General features: G+C 39.5%; 1 pseudogene; it reads right to left on the reverse strand.

The window, feature by feature from the left end:
* Window positions 1-208: 208 nt before the first annotated feature.
* Window positions 209-16,661, reverse strand: part of LOC136152770 (centrosomal protein of 135 kDa-like) — a 38,708-nt pseudogene continuing 22,255 nt past the window's right edge.

The following is a 16,661-nucleotide window of genomic DNA, read 5'->3' on the forward strand; positions in this document are numbered from 1 at the left end:
CCCATTCAGTAGTTTGAGAAATAGGGAATTATCCCAAACTGACCTGACCCATAGATAGGCTAGAAAAGAGGGAAAATAAATATGAAAAAACAATAGAAAATTCTGCTTTGGGCACAGGATGATAGTAGAAACTACTAACTATGAAGGGATATCCCTAAAATCCATATACTACAGTAATATAAAGGATATATACTGGTTCCATTATAGTTAACTGGTGTTACATAATCAATATCTTATATAAGATACTTGGTTTATCTCTTTCTGCTGTCAATAATTTAACATTGGACTGTATATCCACCATGTGCTTTTCAAATCTTTCTAGCATACGCTGAAGTTCGTCTCTTTCTCTTGTGACGAGATGGATATCTGAGTCGCAATCACCCTGAAACATAATTCAAGACAGCAGTTATCATTTCAAGACAATATTGTTTCAAGATAATTCAAGACAGAATTATCACCACATGGTTGGCACAAGGATGCTGAAGATGAGACTGACTGAAAGATGCTAACAGACAAAAAGAACACAACTTCCTTTAATGTAATTAAGGAACACAATTATTAATCTATAAGGAGAGCAGGAGAGAGAATGCTGGCAATACTGGGGCAAATTTCCAGACCTTCGAGTTCCCAGCAAGAGACCCAGCTGCCACTGATCCTACTTGATGAGACCCCATCAGATGCTTCAAGTGTCACTCTACCCCAGTTGTGTATACTGCTGTTGTAACTAAAGTATAATCCCCAGACTGGAAGCATACAGTATCTGCGAACATGCAAGGCATGCAAATTTTGAGGTATATCCCAGACCTACTCAATCAGAAACTATGGGGGCAGGGCCCAGTAACTGGTTTATCAAGCCCTCCAAGTGATTCTGATTCATTTGGAGCTGGGAATCACTAGTTCATAGCCCTCTCCATGGGAGGAATCAAGCGGGTATGTGAATACCTGCTCACCTGCTCACCCAGCACAAGTAACTTAACAGCCTAGCACATTCCTCAGTGTTTCCTGAGACTAAATCCAAGATCAATTTCCCAGGCATACCAGCCCCCAACTGTCCCAGCACCAAACCTATGTGAGCTCTATTTTTTCTGCAATCAGATAAATATAAATATTTCTACCAGACGGTGCACATTAGGATATTCACTGAATAAGCAAGTACTTCCAACATTCCTAAAACAAAATTATACCTATTACTTCAGTACAACTTAAAAAAAAAACCCATTAACTTCATAGTTATTGTAGAAAATAAATATGGCAAATGTACACTTGGGGTCTATGGCATATTAATGTTCAAGTACTATATGCAGAAGCTCCAGAGATAGTGACAATCTGGTATTTTGCTACATTGGAAAGCATTCTGATCTATGGTATTCAATATCTACTATGTACATACCATGTCCAAAGTACACTTGGTAAATGGTAAATATCCATGAAGTATCCTTCACCTGCCACTTGGAAATAAGTTATCCTCTTGGTTAAGCAAGAAAAGTCAAGGGAAAATGAATGAGATTAGCTATCTGGACACCTTGAAGGACAAAATGCATCTGTATTACAGGATAAAAGCAATTAGGGTGAGGACTTAATTAACATTTAAATAACGATAAAAGAGAACCTATGACGTAACCATATTTAAATAAAAATATTTTTACAGAAAGGAGGTGGTATGCCTAGATTTTAGAAAAGGAGAGCTCAACGAATAAGGATTTGACAGTCTGTTTTTCATTATTATCTAGGTCTCAGCTTAAACGCCACTCTCTGTAAGGAGTCCTTCCAGATTCTCCAATCTAATTTAGATCTCCCTCTATATACTCTCATAGCATTCTGAAAATTTCCTGTATTCTTTCCTCATTAATACTTACTATAAATGAGATTATAAAGTTATTTACACAACTGGGTGTTTAGTGTGTCTTTATCACTAAAATCAGAGATCAAATTGCCAACATCCACTGGGTCATAGGAAGAGCAAGAGAAATAAAAAAAAAAAAAAAGAATCTGCTTCACTGACTGTGCTAAAGCCTTTGACTGTATGGATCATATGGATCACAACAAACTGTGGAAAATTCTTAAAGAGATAGGAGTACCAGACACCTTACCTGTCTACTGAGAAACCTGTATGCAGGTCAGGAAGCAATAGTTAGAACTGGACATGGAACAACGGATTGGTTCAAAATTGGGAAAGGAGTACATCAAGTTTTGTATATTGTCACCCTGCTTATTTAACTTATATGCAGAGTACATCATGCAAAATACCTGGATAGGTGACTCACAAGCTGGAATCAAGACTGCCAGGAGAAATATCAACAACCTCAGATATGCAGATGTTACCATCCTAATGGCAGAAAGTGAAGAGGAACTAAAGAGCCTCTTTATGATGGTGAAAGAGGAAAGTGAAAAAGCTGGCTTAAAACTCAACATTCAATAAACTAAGATCATGGCATCTGGTCCCATCACTTTATAGCAAATAGATGCAGAGAAAGTGGAAAGAGTGACAGATTTTATTTTCTTGGGCTCCAAAATCACTGTGGATGGTGACTGCAGCCATGAAATTAAAAGATGTTTGCTCCTTGGAAGAAAAGCTATGACAGACCTAGACAGAGTACTACAAAGAGAGATATTACTTCTCTGACAAAGGTCTGTATAGTCAAAGCTACAGTTTTCCAGTAGTCATTTACAGATGTGAGAGTTGGACCAAAAAGAGGGCTGAGAGCCCAGGAATCGATGCTTTCAAATTGTGATGCTGGAGAAGACTCTTGAGAATCCCCTGGACAGCAAGGAGATCCAACCACTCAATTCTAAAGGAAATCAACCCTGAATAATCACTGGAAGGACTGATACTGAAGCTGAAGCTCCAATACTTTGGCCACCTGGTGTGAAAAGCAAACTCATTGGAAAAGACCCTGATGCCGGGAAAGACAGGAGGCAGGAGGAGAAGGGGATGACAGAAGATGAGATGGCTGGATGGCATCACTGACTCAACAGACATGAGTTTGAGAAAGCTCAAGAAGATGGTGAAGGACAGGGAAGCCTGGTGTGCTGCAGTCCATGGGGTTGCAGAGAGTCAGACGTGACTTACAGACTGAACCACCACCAACACTAAAACGCAAGTGCCCTCAGAGACACAGGAGGTCCTTCCCACCACACCTTCAGTACTTAGCATGTAATTCTAAAATGAATGAATTCCCCACTTCGCTAAATGTGTCTTGTATGTATGTATGAGTGCTAATAATTCCCTTTTATCACTCCATTTTTCCTAAACACACATGCACACATACACAAACTCATGTACACATACCCACAATGCTAGACTGAGGATAGGAAACAGGTCTTCTTTATCTTGTATCCTGGATGCCACATTCATAGTATGCTCTCAGTACACATCTACTGAATTAAACCTAACTTTCTATCTACACCTGATGTGCTTGGGAGAAGGAAACGGCAACCCACTCCAGTATTCCTGCCTGGAGAATCCCAGGGACGGAGAAGCCTGGTGGGCTGCTGTCTATGGGGTCGCACAGAGTTGGACATGACTGAAGCAACTTAGCAGCAGCAGCAGATGTGCTTTAAACCAGCAAATAATAAAGAAATAAAACATTTACTACGAATTAGATGTTATGTTAGACCCTTATACAATTATGTCATGTAATCTTCATAAGAGGTTGTAGATACATTCCTCACTTTGCAAATCAGGAAGCCATGAGTTAGGTAACTTGTCTAAGGTCATAAAGCCAGTGTCTGGAGTTGAAGCTTCTAATAAGGTTTCCAACTCCAAAGCATTTCCCATTACACTATACCCAAAACTCACATTTGGAAATCTGGTGAGTACAAGGTCAAAGAGACCAGCGCTGTCCCTACATAGACAACAGAGAACGAAAACCCTATATGCAAAACAGAAAAAGAGACACAGATGTACAGAACAGACTTTTAGACTCTGTGGGAGAAGGCGAGGGTGGGATGTCCTGAGAGAAGAGCATTGAAACAAGTATACTATCAAGGGTGAAACAGATCACCAGCCAAGGTTGGATGCATGGGACAAGTGCTCAGGGCTGGTGCACTGGGAAGACCCAGAGAGATGGGGTGGAGAGGGAGGCGGGAGGGGGGATTGGGATGGGAAACACATGTAAATTCATGGCTGATTCACGTCAATGTATGGCAAAAACCACTACAATAATGTAAAGTAATTAGTCTCCAACTAATAAAAATAAATGAAAAAAAAAATTACCGATACAAAAAAATGTCAATATATTTTCTGAGTTGCAGCAATCCCAGGAAACTCTGCCCAACAATTTGCTATAAAAAGCAGGGGTTGAAAACACAGCCTGTACCAAATCGAGCTTGAGACAGGTCTATGCTGTCTGCCAACAACTGTTTCTAAACAAGCTTAAAACACCCAGTTTTAGACTAGAATTTACTCCTTAGTTCACAGCACTCACAACTGTCTTACACTCCACCCATTTCACTCACGTACATCACCCATTATTCCCTATCACGCCTGAAATTTACTACTGGACTCTAAAATGCTACCAAGGTCCCAACTTTCTAAACTTTACAAAATGAATCATGTCAGGTGTCATTAGAACATTTCAAGAAACTAAATAAGATGAAGGGGGGAAGGCCCCTCCTAATTTTACCAGTAACTTACCCATATCTCAACTTGCCTTTCAACCATGAATTCACACCAAGCAAACAAATCCAACATTTAAAAGTACTGAGACACTTACCCACTCAGTTCTACTTAATAAGTTGATTAAACTAATCAACATTTTTGAAGAAGACTGTCCCACACAATGAAGGTGATCAATTCAGTGATTTCTTTTTCTTGATTCCTAAGTATATTTGGAGCTTAAAAAACAACTCAGCACACATAAATTAACTTAACTGTATGTCCCCACCCATTCATTGTGCTCTTAACAGATAACAAAGCACAGTGTTTAAACTAACACTCCAAATCAAATTCAGTCAGGAGCCAATGAAGTTACAAAACAGTCTAATCAGAAAATGTCTCAAAACCATTTGGCAGTAGGCAGATCTTCAAGAAAAAGATGACAGAGTTGGTAAATGCAGCCAAGTCTAAAATCAAATGTCCTGAGTTTTAATGACTGTACTTCCAACTTCTCTAATTTTATCCAGTATGTAGATAATGTGAGGGTCATAGAAGCCTCCAGGAATCCTCTAACTCCAACGTTTAAAAGAAAGAAGAATCTGGACACTGTAAAAGCAGTGCTAAGGGGAAGGTTCATAGCATTACAGGCTTACCTCAAGAAACAAGTCAAATAAACAACCCAACTCTACACATAAAGCAACTAGAGAAGGAAGAAATGAACCCCAGGGTTAGCAGAAGGAAAGAAATCTTAAAAATTAGGGCAGAAATAAATGCAAAAGAAACAAAAGAGACCATAGAAAAAATCAACAAAGCTAAAAGCTGGTTTTTTGAAAAGGTAAACAAAACTGACAAACCGTTAGCCAGACTCATCAAGAAACAAAGGGAGAACCAAATCAACAAAATTAGAAATGAAAATGGAGAGATCACAACAGACAACACTGAAATATGAAGGATCATAAGAGACTACTACCACCAGCTCTATGCCAATAAAATGGACAACTTGGAAGAAATGGACAAATTCTTAGAGAAGTATAACTTTCCAAAATTGAACCAGGAAGAAATAGAAAGTCTTAACAGACCCATCACAAGCACGGAAATCGAAACTGTAATCAGAAATCTTCCAGCAAACAAAAGCCCAGGACCAGATGGCTTCACAGCTGAATTCTACCAAAAATTTAGAGAAGAGCTAACACCTATCTTACTCAAACTCTTCCAGAAAATTGCAGAAGAAGGCAAACTTCCAAACTCATTCTATGAGGCCACCATCACCCTAATTCCAAAACCAGACAAAGATGCCACAAAAAAAGAAAACTACAGGCCAATATCACTGATGAACATAGATGCAAAAATCCTTAACAAAATTCTAGCAAACAGAATCCAACAGCATATTAAAAAGATCATACATCATGACCAAGTGGGCTTTATCCCAGGAATGCAAGGATTCTTTAATATCTGCAAATCAATCAATGTAATACACCACATTAACAAATTGAAAGATAAAAACCACATGATTATCTCAATAGATGCAGAGAAAGCCTTTGACAAAATTCAACATCCACTTATGATAAAAATTCTCCAAAAAGCAGGAATAGAAGGAACATACCTCAACATAATAACACAAGCTATATATGACAAACCCACAGCAAACATTGTCCTCAATGGTGAAAATTGAAAGCATTTCCCTTAAAGTCAGGAACAAGTCAAGGGTGCCCACTCTCACCATTACTATTCAACATAGTTTTGGAAGTGTTGGCCACAGCAATCAGAGCAGAAAAAGAAATAAAAGCAATCCAGATAGGAAAAGAAGAGGTAAAACTCTCACTGTTTGCAGATGACATGATCTTCTACATAGAAAACCCTAAAGATTTTACCAGAAAATTATTAGAGCTAATCAATAAATACAGTAATGTAGCAGGATATAAAATTAACACAAAGAAATGCCTTGCATTTCTATACACTACCAATGAGAAAAGAGAAAGAGAAATTAAGAAAACAATACCACTCACCATTGCAACAAAAGGAATTAAATACATAGGAGTATATCTGCCTAAAGAAACAAAAGACCTATATATAGAAAACTATAAAACACTGATGAAAGAAATCAAAGAGGACACAAACAGATGGAGAAATAGACCATGTTCATAAATTGGAAGAATCAGTATTGTGAAAATGAGTATACTACCCAAAGCAATCTATAGATTCAATGCAATCCCTATCAAGCTACCAATGGTATTTTTCACAGAACTAGAACAAATAATTTCACAATTTGTATGGAAATTCAAGAAACCTCGAATAGCCAAAGCAATCTTGAGAAAGAAGAATGGAACTGGAGGAATCAACCTGCCTGACTTCAGGCTCTACTACAAAGCCACAGTCATCAAGACAGTATGGTACTGGCACAAAGACAGAAATACAGATCAATGGAACAGAATAGAAAGCCCAGAGATAAATCCACGTACCTATGGACACCTTATCTTCGACAAAGGAGGCAAGGGTATACAATGGAAAAAAAGACAACCTCTTTAACAAGTGGTGCTGGGAAAACTGGTCAACCACCTGTAAAAGAATAAAACTAGAACACTTTCTAACACCATACACAAAAATAAACTGAAAATGGATTAAAGATCTAAATGTAAGACCAGAAACTATAAAACTCCTAGAGGAGAACATAGGCAAAACACTCTCTGATACAAATCACAGCAAGATCCTCTATGACCCACCTCCCAGAATATTGGAAATAAAAGCAAAAAGAAACAAATGGGACCTAATGAAACTTAAAAGCTTTTGCACAACAAAGGAAACTATAAGCAAAGTGAAAAGACACACTTCAGAATGGGAGAAAACAACAGCAAATGAAGAAACAGACAAAGGATTAATCTCAAAAATATACAAGCAACTCCTGCAACTCAATTCCAGAAAAATAAATGACCCAATCAAAAAATGGGCCAAAGATCTAAACAGACATTTCTCCAAAGAAGACATACAGATGGCTAACAAACATATGAAAAGAGGCTCAACATCACTCATCATCAGAGAAATGCAAATCAAAACCACAATGAGGTACACGCCAGTCAGAATGGCTGCTATCCAAAAGGGGTACACGCCAGTCAGAATGGCTGCTATCCAAAAGTCTACAAGCAATAAATGCTGGAGAGGGTGTGGAGAAAAGGGAACCCTCTTACACTGTTGGTGGGAATGCAAACTAGTACAGCCACTATGGAGAACAGTGTGGAGATTTCTTAAAAAACTGGAAATAGAACTGCCATATGACCCAGCAATCCCACTTATGGGCATACACACTGAGGAAACCAGATCTGAAAGAGACACGTGCACCCCAATGTTCATCACAGCACTGTTTATAATAGCCAGGACATGGAAGCAACCTAGATGCCCATCAGCAGACGAATGGATAAGGGAGTTGTGGTACATATACACCATGGAATATTACCCAGCCGTTAAAAAGAATTCATCTGAATCAGTTCTAATGAGATGGATGAAACTGGAGCCCGTTATACAGAGTGAAGCAAGCCAGAAAGATAAAGACCATTACAGTATACTAACACATATATATGGAATTTAGAAAGATGGTAATGATAACCCTATATGCAAAACAGAGAGAGAGAGACAGATGTACAGAACAGACTTTTGGACTCTGTAGGAGAAGGCGAGGGTAGGATGATCTGAGAGAATAGCATTGAAACATGTATATTATCAAGTGTGAAACAGATCAGCAGTCCAGGTTGGATGCATGAGACAAGTGCTCAGGGCTGGTATACTGGGATGACCCAGAGGGATGGGATGGGGAGGGAGGTGGGAGGTGGGATCAGGATGGGGAACACATGTAAATCCATGGCTGATTCATGTCAATGTATGGCAAAAACCACTACAATATTGTAAAGTAATTAGCCTCCAACTAATAAAAATAAATGAAAAAAGAAAGAAAGAAAAATCTAAAGAACCCAAATGATAGTCATAAAATTTTGAAAATAATTAAGACCTAAAATGAGGACATGTTTTTATTCTCATGTTTTTATTCATCATCGTTAACCTTATACATCTTCAGACCATCAAGTTGCAAACATGATTGTAGTGGACAAAGGGGATGATCTGTCCAGTGCTCACTACCATTTTTTACCCCTTCCTTTTGCACAGTTATCATAGAAGATGTCTGGTCTGTATAATGTGGCCTGCCTTTCTGACTGGTCCAAGAATGGGAATGGCCTGAAGCCACGTAGCCTGCCATGGAGACAAAGCCATTCTACTTAAAGAGAGAAAATGCAGATGATACCAAAAGTAAAGATTAGAAAGAGAGGAAGTGTCCAGCAGCATGAGTTCCTGGATCCAGTTTCTGGAAGCTCAGATGCCCCTGCACTCTTCCCAGATATATAATGAGCTATTCAATCTCCCTTAATTTCCAGGAATCAGTACCTTACACTTTGTTCTTAAGTAGTTTTCCTAATTAATGCAGTGTTCCTAAAGTCACAGACTACAAAATGGTCACAGAAGACTACAAAAATGAAAATTAAGAAAAACTTCCTAAAAATAAGTATGAATAACATTACATTATTACAATAATAAACCAAAAGTTTGCTCATAAAGCTCTTTTTTGCCTTATCAAACACTCTCACAAAGAGATATTACCTTTTCTAGTGTTTTAAATACTGGAATTTTTTCACATGTAGAATGACTTCTAGAGCAAGATCTTCGCTGTATTATATGTTGGAGTTTTTTTAGTTCTTTCTTATAAAAATCTCATTCATCTTCTATACCTTTCAGAAACGTATCTAAACGAGAAGGTGACTTGTCTCGTCATTTTATTCCATGTTCTAGTCTCATCCTCTCAATTTCCACAGTAAGTTCTCTTTCTGCAAATTAAAGTCATAAAATCTTAAAACAATGTTGCATATAAAATGTATAATCAGCCAAATAAACTATAATTTTTACAATGAAAGCTACTAAAAATCATTAGCTGTTTTGCATATCACCTACAACTGCCAAATATCAAAGAGGTAAATGCTGAAAGGAAAAGATTTAAAAAAAATTATATTAAAAGTTTAAATAAAATCCAATAAGTCAAGTCCTGCTTTTGTCATATACAAGTCTGGGTACTATTCAGTACTACACAGTGAACAATAAACTCTCACATGGTACTTACTCTCTGATGACCTGAAAATGCACTAAAAGAAAATCTACCTGTCAAACTGGTTATAATATGCGTGACTTTAACATGAAGCTTAAATTTAACATAGTATACACAGAATAACTAGTCTTTCCTCACACAAGCACAATTATTAACTTTTACCATAGAAATGACATTTTCAGGAGTCAAAAGTAGCCTGTGCATGCATGCATGCTAAGTCACTTCAGTTGTGTCTGACTCTAGGCGACCCCATGGACTGTATGTAGCCCACCAGGCTCCTCTGTCCACGGCAAGAATCCTGGAGTGGGTAGCCATGCCCTCCTCCAGGGGATCTTACCAACCCAGGGATGGAACCCCCATCATTCATGTCTCCTGCACTGGCAGGCAGGTACTTCACCTCTAGGACCACCTGGGAAGCCAAAAGTTGCCTAATATTGGCAATTTTGTATAGTTCAATCTAATTTAACTGATGTTCTTTACAATTCAAAGTCATGAAGTGATTTTCAAGACATATTCCAAGTCACTTACCATCTTCTTTCATTCATTTGACAGATAATTATTGAGAATTTACTGTAGGTCCAGCATGAGCTAAGAATACAGTATGAAAAACATGTCCAAGGTCAAATAATTATTCTAACTGTAGCAGGACAAGAGTCACAAAAGAACAGTGTGCAATACAATCCAGAGGATGAACAGCAGAATTTATTCTGAGTGACCAGAGAGGTTAAGAAAGTAAGAGAGCTGAAGGAATGGGCAAATGCCTTAAATGGTAAGTCAAACTGATGAATGAAAAGTGTCCACTGTATTTGGCACAATGGAGGTGACTGGTGACCTTAACGAGAGCAGTTGTACTGGTGAAGTAGAGGACAGAAGCAAACTGGAGTGGACTGAGGTGCTAAATGAAGAAGGAAATGGCAAACCACCCCAGTATTCTTGCCTGGAGAACTCTGTGGACAGAGGAGCCTGGTGGGCTGCCGTCTATGGGGTCACACAGAGTCAGACACTACTGAAGCAACTTAGCAGCAGCAGCAGCAGAGGTGCTAAAGGATAGAAGGTGATCAAGCAGAAAAGCAGGGATGAATGACTTTTCAAGATGTAAAAGCTATAATGAGGAGGAAAGAGTAGCTGGATAGGGATGGGTCACAGTTTTTGCTTTAGAATGGGAAAAGGGAAAAGCATGTTTGAATACCAATGGGGAAAAAACAGTACAAAAGCTAATGTTATCAAAAAGAGATAATATGTAGCATTTTAAAGTGAGAGAGAATGGGACCTAGAGAACAGATGGAGGCAGTGGCCCATCATAAAAGCCAAATGGCTCCACTCTAACAGGGAAGATAAGGATGGACAGGTTCAAGATCTGGGGACAGGAAACATGGAATGCCTCCCTGATGGCTTCTGTTCTTTTAGGAAAACTGGAGGTAAGATCATCTACTCAGAATGGGTTTACTGAGAATGAAAAACACTTGAGTATGTTCCCGCAGGATGGGAGATCAAGCAGTAAGGAATATAGAGTAAGATCTCCATACCTCACTGAAGGGGGCGCTGTGGTTCGGGGCCATGTAACTTCCAGTGCTATAGCTACCGTCCGGGGCACACGCTTGCTCCTAGGAAGAAAAGTTATGACCAACCTAGACAGCATATTAAAAGCAGAGACATTACTTTGACAACAGAGGTCCATTTAGTCAAAACTATGGCTTTTCCAGTAGTTATGTATGGGTGTGAGAGTTGGACTAAAAAGAAAGCTGAGTGCCAGAGAATTGATGCTTTTGAGCTGTGGTGTTGGAGAAGACCCTTGAGAGTCCCTTGGACTGCAAGGAGATCCAACCAGTCCATCCTAAAGGAGATCAGTCCTGGGTGTTCATTGGAAGGACTGATGCTGAAGCTGAAACTCCAGTACTTTGGCCACCTGATGTGAAGAGCTGACTAATTGGAAAAGCCCCTGATGCTGGGAAAGATTGAAGGCGGGAGAAGAAGGGGACGACAGAGGATGAGATGGCTGGATGGCACCACTGACTCAATGGACATGAGTCTGAGTAAACTCTGGGAGCTGGAGTGGATAGGGAGGCCTGGTGTGCTGCAGTCCATGGGGTCGCAAAGAGTCGGCTACGACTGAGTGACTGAACTGAACTCAACTGGGGCACAGGCAAGCAGCGCTTAGCTGCTCACGTGTGAATGTTTTAGCTGATCCACGGCTGGATTTTGGGTAGGAGGATGCATTCAAAACACAAAGAAACAAGGGAGTTTCAGGTATCTGAGAGATTATGCTGAAATGGCAAGATAGACATAGCATGAAAGGAAGTAAAATTGCTAACTTTCATATGTAGGCCTAAGCACTTTAATAATATATGAACTCATTTAATCCTCATGACAACCTTTTGGGTTAGGTGCCATCTTAACCACAGAGACAGGGAAACTGAAGTAACATTAAAGAACATGCTCAAGTCAAACAGCTGGTTAAGCAGACAAGGGGTCAGATAGATTAGCCCCACGGATGCTGAAGAGCCTAGGATACAGCAGCTTCTTAAAATAGCACACTGGCTTTCCTTCACTTCCTCAGACACATGGAGTTTGATGGCACCAGGATTCTGCACTTGTCATCCCCCCTGCCTGGAAGATTGCCCCAGATTGTCATAAGGCTTGGTGTCCAGCACTAAGCCCTTTGATCAGATGATCTCTAGCATACCCTCCCATTTTATCTAATACCCTGATCATCTGAGATTAATTCCTTCACTTATGTGCTACCAGTTTTTCTCCCTAACTATATTAAAGCCTCCACAAGAGCAGTGGGCCTGTGTATCTTGTTTACCTTTATACATCCCAGCACTACAGGCTCATAACCATTTGTCAAATGAATGAATGAATGAATTCTTACAAGTTCCTTAAACCAATTCATTTAGGATAAGGTACCTGGTAGAAAGTTAGCCTATTTCAAGTATGTTAAGTGTGTGCATGTGTGTGTGTGTGTGCCTGAAGGTGATAAAACTGCATTTACTTAAAAAGATTCTGTACTTCAACTTCCCACTATTTCATAATGGTCTTCCCCATAGTCTTAATTCTATTATCCTGTGTCTCAAAGAAAGATAAATTTTCATTGGAAAATATTCAGCTGGGGTTCCCTGTACCAACTAGTCAGAATATAAAAGGTTCCTGTAAGGTCCTTGAGGGAGAGAGATTTTCTACTGTATCTCAGTGCCTAGTCTGGTTTCTGATACATCGCAAACATGCAACAAATATTTATTGAATGAATGAATGAAAAAGAAACACCATCTACTACTAAAAATAAAACATTAAGAGGAAATCACACTTTTTAAGTTATTAACATTTTATATTTTACCTGTAACTGCAAAACTTTCAATTTTTTTGTTAAGTCTTTGCTTTTCTTGTTCAAGCTGATGAACAACAGTTTCCAGGTCTGATTTTTTAAGGAGTTCATCATTCAGCCTCTCCTGTTCTTTATGACATAAGCTTAATTCCTGAAAATTTTAACACTAAAATTAAGATTTCTAATATGTGTAACTCTATGGCTGATTCATATCAATGTATGACAAAACTCACTGAAAAATTAAAAAAATTAAAAAATTTTTAAAAAAAATTAAGATTTCTAGAAACTGTACAAAACATGAAAGCACACTTATTTAAGAGTAATTCACATACACACACTTTTAGTCAGTCAAATATATACCATTTCAATTAAAGTTAATTCTCAATTGAGGCTAAAAGCATCATAAAACCCAAACTCAACAGTGCTCCCTTCTAAAGTAGTAGAATTATTGGATTTTATTTTCTTTTAATTTGTTTAGCATATTGTCTTTCAAAAAAGTGAATATGACTTGCTCAATAAAAAATTTTAAGGCGTTTTTGTGTTTAAAGAAAAGTGAAAATAGACAGTGCTCTAAGACCACCACGGGTATACGTAAGCGCAGACGGTGCTCCGAGACCACCACGGGCATACGTAAGCGCAGACGGTGCTCTGAGACCACCACAGGTATACGTTAAGTGCAGATGGTGCTCTGAGACCACCACGGGTATATGTAAGTGAAGACGGTGCTCTGAGACCACCACGGGCATACGTAAGCGCAGACGGTGCTCTGAGACCACCACAGGTATACGTTAAGTGCAGATGGTGCTCTGAGACCACCACGGGTATACGTAAGTGAAGACGGTGCTCCGAGACCACCACGGGCATACGTAAGCGCAGACGGTGCTCTGAGACCACCACAGGTATACGTTAAGTGCAGATGGTGCTCTGAGACCACCACGGGTATATGTAAGTGAAGACGGTGCTCTGAGACCACCACGGGCATACGTAAGCGCAGACGGTGCTCTGAGACCACCACAGGTATACGTTAAGTGCAGATGGTGCTCTGAGACCACCACGGGTATACGTAAGTGAAGACGGTGCTCCGAGACCACCACGGGCATACGTAAGCGCAGACGGTGCTCTGAGACCACCACAGGTATACGTTAAGTGCAGATGGTGCTCTGAGACCACCACGGGTATATGTAAGTGAAGACGGTGCTCTGAGACCACCACGGGTATACATAAGTACGGGGTTATTCTGTTTCACCTACACAATGGGGGTAAGACCAGCACCTGGACACCGCGGAGTCATCTATGAATGACTCATCTACAGGTCCACCTATGGGTGATTCTATGAGTGTGAAACACTCTGTACAGTGTCTAACACACGGCAAGTACTTAATAAATGTTAGCTAATAATACTGTTAGCCTTTATCTTAAAAATACATAAAATGTAATACCAATGGAAAAAATAAGAAAGGTCAGAAAGTAGCTACATCTTGCTGTCAGGCAACAATATTGAAACTTGGTCACAGTTCTGAGACAATATTATAAATCACATACAACTGCAAACAGTGTGCATTACAAACAGCAGTGAACAAACAGCAAAATTCCCTGTCCTCATGGAGCTTACACTATAGTGAAAACATCATCAAAACATCTACTTTACATTTCCTGACTTCATGGGACACTTTTACGTATCTATGAAACTCAAAAGTGGACAACAACTAGCAGGCTTAGCTAATTATTCAGTGTTCAGCTGAACTGACTACCTGATAAAGTAGTTGGATAAAACAGAAAGGCATTGTGATACACTGTTCATAATGAACATAAGATAGTGAAAAACCAGTTAAGTATCTGAACACCTACTATGAGCCAGTGTATCACAAAAGGCTTCACTTTTTAATTTGCCTCATGACTGCCACAGAGTATTACTACTAGACTGTAAAAAGAGTGTAGTAATGAGAGAACTTGGAAGGTAGTATTAGTCTTTGTTTCCAACATTAATGGAGACTCATCCAATTTAGCAGGCTATTAAAAAAGTCTCAATTATCTATCAGGTGACCACCTAGGAATTTCTACTTGTACACAAGACATTCTTTCTGCCGGTTCTAGGCTATAAGATTATATCTAAGTTAGGTTACATCCAGGTTTATGCTGGGATGATTACTAGTTGTCTCATTTGAAGACCACCAGAATGAACAATATGACTAGTAAGATGGTTTGTACTTCCAAGCAAAATAATTAAAAGAAAACTGAGTTCTTTTTAATAAAGGTCAACAATTTTATCAAGTAATTATCAGTTTTTACATTTAATATTAGTAAAATGACGAGTCATGAAGTCATTTAAGTAATATAAAATTCCTAACAGGCTTTCCAAATTTGAGTGTAACTTGCTACCTATTATATATGAGATTAAAGAAGTATACAAATATACATTCTGACTGAAATAAGTCAGAGAAAGACAAGTATCATATGGTATCACTTATATATGGAATCTAAAAAATGGGTACAAATGAATTTATCTACAAAACAGATGTACAGTTACAGATGCAGCAAACAAACCCACGGTGAGCCGGAGGTAAGCAGGGAGAGGGCGTAAAGTGGGACTGGGCACGACACATGCACACTGATGTGTGTAAACCAGGAAGCTAGTGAGGACCCCTGTATATACACACTGCTGTACGTAAACCAGGAAGTGAGTGAGGAACCCCTGTATGTACACACTGCTGTATGTAAACCAGGAAGTTAGTGAGGACCCCTGTATGTGCACACTGCTGTATGTAAACCAGGAAGTTAGTGAGGACCCCCTGTATGTGCACACTGCTGTATGTAAACCAGGAAGTTAATGAGGACCCCCTGTATGTGCACACTGCTGTATATAAACCAGGAAGTGAGTGAGGACCCCCTGTATGTGCACACTGCTGTATATAAACCAGGAAGTTAATGAGGACCCCCTGTATGTACACACTGCTGTATGTAAACCAGGAAGTTAGTGAGGACCCCTGTATGTGCACACTGCTGTATGTAAACCAGGAAGTTAGTGAGGACCCCCTGTATGTGCACACTGCTGTATGTAAACCAGGAAGTTAATGAGGACCCCCTGTATGTACACACTGCTGTATGTAAACCAGGAAGTTAGTGAGGACCCCTGTATGTACACACTGCTGTATATAAACCAGGAAGTTAATGAGGACCCCCTGTATGTGCACACTGCTGTATATAAACCAGGAAGCTAGTGAGGACCCCTGTATATACACACTGCTGTACGTAAACCAGGAAGTGAGTGAGGACCCCCTGTATGTACACACTGCTGTATGTAAACCAGGAAGTTAGTGAGGACCCCTGTATGTGCACACTGCTGTATGTAAACCAGGGAGTTAATGAGGACCCCCTGTATGTGCACACTGCTGTATATAAACCAGGAAGTTAATGAGGACCCCCTGTATGTGCACACTGCTGTATGTAAACCAGGAAGTTAATGAGGACCCCTGTATGTGCACACTGCTGTATGTAAACCAGGAAGTTAATGAGGACCCCTGTATGTGCACACTGCTGTATGTAAACCAGGAAGTTAATGAGGACCCCCTGTATGTGCACACTGCTGTATATAAACCAGGAAG

The sequence above is a fragment of the Muntiacus reevesi genome, chromosome 22, assembly GCF_963930625.1.
Source record: "Muntiacus reevesi chromosome 22, mMunRee1.1, whole genome shotgun sequence".
Lineage (NCBI taxonomy): Eukaryota > Metazoa > Chordata > Mammalia > Artiodactyla > Cervidae > Muntiacus > Muntiacus reevesi.